This window comes from Triticum urartu, chromosome 7A (genome assembly GCF_056163025.1).
Source record: "Triticum urartu cultivar PI428250 chromosome 7A, HENAU_Tu73, whole genome shotgun sequence".
Lineage (NCBI taxonomy): Eukaryota > Viridiplantae > Streptophyta > Magnoliopsida > Poales > Poaceae > Triticum > Triticum urartu.
The window spans coordinates 452,130,361-452,134,522 of record NC_141879.1 but is presented as its reverse complement, the minus strand read 5'-3'; positions in this window follow the sequence as shown (position 1 = coordinate 452,134,522).

Sequence of the window (4,162 nt, the reverse complement as noted above, 5' to 3'; positions counted from 1 at the left end):
CCAACCTAGAGATGTTTTTCCCACCGTCATTCTTTGATATCATGGTTCATCTCATTGTGCACCTTGTCGATGAGATAAAGTATTGTGGTCTTGTGTTTCTTCGCAACATGTATCCCTTCGAGCAGTTCATGGGAATCCTGAAGTGCTTTTGTCGGAACCGAAACCATCCAGAGGCAAGCATCCTACAAGGTTATACCATGGAGGAGGTGGTTGAGTTTTGCACCGAATACATGAAACAAAGACCTATAGGTTTTCCCCTCTCTCGCCACGAGGGAAGGCTGAAAGGTAAGCCAGTCCTTGCTGGCACGCAAATGGCTGCACCCAAAGAATTGGCAGAGAAAGCCCATTTGACGGTACTTCTTAACATCTCAGTTCTCATCGCTTATGCCGAAGAACACTTGGCAGAGATACGCCAAAGATTCTTACCAATGGTGCCTTCATCAGAGGTGGAGATGAAGGAGCACACTAAGAACTACGCCGAATGCCTGAAGAATCGTTTGGCACAAGGATCCATCGATGACATTGCTACGTGGTTGGCACAAAAGCCATCACCTACGGTGCTGACATACCAAGCATATGACATAAATGGATACACGGTCTACACTAAGGAACGTGATAAGAAGACCTCGTATCAGAACAGCTCTGTTTGAATAGAATGCATGACTGTAAATGGAGCTGATAAAAGGGTATACTATGGAACCATCAAAGATATTTGGGAGCTTGACTATGTGAAAGTTAAGGTGGCATTATTCAGGTGCGCATGGATCCCTGTTGGTCAGGTAAGGATTGATGAGTACAGGTAGTCTCATACTATAGTAAGACTATACCCATAGTGGGAGTAACATAGGTAGTAACATCACACATATCCACTTTCCTCCATTTCTTCATTTATTGCTTGCTACATCATCTATTTTATCTAGATATGTGTGATGTTACTACCTATGTTACTCCCACTGTGGGTAGCCTGGCTATAAGGAATAGAATAATATATATGTGCTTATTAGTTCAAGGAAAGAGAAGAGAAGCAGGCTCTTGGTTAGTAGAGCCAGCTGCAACAGGGGACCCAAGACACTTTGTGAGGATGTAAGGTGGGCCAACTATTGATAAACTAGTACGTATATAAAACTTATTATTGTACATACCCGCTAAGAGGTTGGCTGTATATGACATGTCAACTTCTTATAGTCAACCCTTGGTTGTATTATTAACCATGCTCTTAGTGAGGTAGCTAGTATATCATAGACAACTAGCTAGTATCAGACTAGCCACAGTGGGAGTAACTTCAGCAGTAACACTGACTCCAACTCAGCAAACTTGCTTATGTGGCAATAAGTTAATGAGGAGAGAGATAGTTTCAGTAACTTAGATAGTTATTATAGCATCACATGTCCGATGCAATATGAGTCTGTAACCTAAGAAATGAAGCTTTGCATGACACTACACTTATGTTACTACCCACAATGAAGGTGGTAACATATATAGTCTAGGGATATGTGTATGTTACCAGTGTACTACTCTCCATTGTGGCTAGTTAGTCTCATACTCCCTCCTTTCCGGTTTAGCTAGGCTGGTTGTAATGGTATTATTATAAGCGGTATCATGCATGCCAACTAGACTTTCTGGATGATGTGGCACACAAGAGAGGATGTGGTATCATATCATGATACCGTGTCATATTAAATGTTGTACTACTACTTTGTGTGATTAGTAAGGCAACCTAAGATGTTAACTTATGATACTATGCATTACGGAAGTAGCTAGTATCCTAGCTACACACTATCATATATATGCACGATACTACTAGTATATATATAATATAATATATATATATATATATATGTGTGATACTCCCCATTACAACCAGCATTATAGGGCTCAATTCAAAAATCTCACCAACCAATGTAGATGGTGAGTGGTGGAATACCTTTTGTAGTTTGCAAGACACCCAATTAATGCTTTTGCTTTCCTCAAAAAATTATGTTTTCCAATGTATTAATTGCAATACATGCATGCATATGTAAAGTACATGCATTGGCTAACTTTCTCTTAATACTTGCATGAAATGATTTAATGCACCTTGGGATCTCCACATGTGATGGGGAACAACCAAATTAAGCCTTATAAAATGGAAAAACTAAAATTTTGAGATAAGCCTATAAACCGGAAAGGAGGGAGTATATATGCATGATACTTGTATATGATCGACAATACCCCCGTAATGCGCGCACGCATAGTATCATGAGTTAGTATCTTAGGTTCCTTATTAATTACCATGCATGACACAAAGTAGTACAACATTTAATATGATGTGGTATCATGATATGATACCACACACCCTCTCTTTCATCATTTAACTGTGTGCCACATCATCCAGTAAGTCTAGTTGGCATGCATCATACCTCTTGATACTCCCATATTACGACCAGCCTTATTAGGGTGGCCATAGTGCGGGTATCATAGCCGGTATCATGCACCCGGGAATAGAAAATATGATGATGTGGCAAAGAAGCAGTAACATAGGTAGATACCATAACATATATATATATAATAAATGATATACTACTTTGTGTCATGCATGGCCATAAATACGGTCATCTATGATATATACTCCCTCCGTAAACTAATATAAGAGCGTTTAGGTCACTATTTAGTAATCTAAACGCTCTTATATTAGTTTACAGAGGGAACTAGTACTACTCTATGATACTATATATGCACTATGAAGGTACGTATGTAGTATCATACACTAGTATCATATGCATGATACTCTATATATAGTACTATATGATACTCCCTATATAAGGCTGGCCATAGTGATGGTATCATAGTCGAGGATGTCATGCACTCGAAAATAGCAAGTATATACGCTGATGTGGCAAAGAATTAAATATATATATATATATAAAGAGGATTAGAATAACATATAGTAGGTAGATACCGTATCATATTAAATGCGATGCTAATTTGTGTCATGCATGGCAATAAATATGATCTATATATATGATATACTATACTCTATGTATTATACTATGCGCTATAATTAATTAAAGGTAGTATCATATGTACTGTATTCATGATACTAGTATATGATACTCTCCACTGTACTCATGATTTCTTACCGTGGAAAAAATTGGAGGCGAAATGGTGAACTCATGTTTTCATTCAAACAAAAATATGATGTTAGGTAATGTAAATGTTTTCAAAGAGCACACGGTTCACTCACGAAAGCCGTGTGTCCACTAAACCGTGGCCAATGCACCCCCCACCCCTCTGCCACGCGGGCAATCTGAGTCATGCGTTCTGATTGGCCAGAACCCAAACCCCACGGATCGTACGTCTGCACCGTTGGATTCTCCTTGATCGAACGGCGATCCATCCCTTTCAACAACACATGTACATGTTTTCAAATAACCCCTCCCAAAAAAATGTTTTCAAATAGCACACGGTTCACACACGAAAGTCGTGTGCCTACCAAACCATGGCCGATGCCCCCCCCCTCGCTGCGCGTGCGATCTGAGTCATGTGTTCTGATTGGCCAGAACCCAAACCCCACGGATCGTACGTCTGCACTGTTAGATGCTCCCAGATCGAACGGCAATCCTCATCCCTTTCGACAGGAAATGCAGTCCGGCTAGGAATTGATTTATATGCAAACATGCACGGTAAATGCCAAAAAATGTCTTACATATAGCACACGAGACCTGAAATACGCCAGCAAATCAAACCCGTGGTAAAATTGTGATTGGTTTACGTGCGAAAAATTTAGATGAGAAACGATGAACTCACATCTTCATTTCAAAATTAGTAGTCTTTATTTCAAACAAAATTATTCTGTTTGTGCACACGAGCGCTTAGAGGCAACCATTTGCCTAGGCCTTTCCGTGCGCACGGCGACCGGTGATATTTTTCACCCTTTACACCTAGGCTGCCAACACCCCCCACCGTCCGCCCGTGTTTCACTCAATTAGTCCACCCAATCTCCTTCGCCAGCTCCCCCCTCCCCCAGATCCAGAGCAGGACCCTCTTCGGTGCCGCCGTGCTCACCCCGGCCGTGTGCCCGCTCTTCGGCGTCAAGCCTACCTCCACTGTTGTTCCCAACACGCGGCGGCCCGCGCCTCGCCATCTTCGTTTGCTCGCCAGCCACCCACGAGCATATCGATGC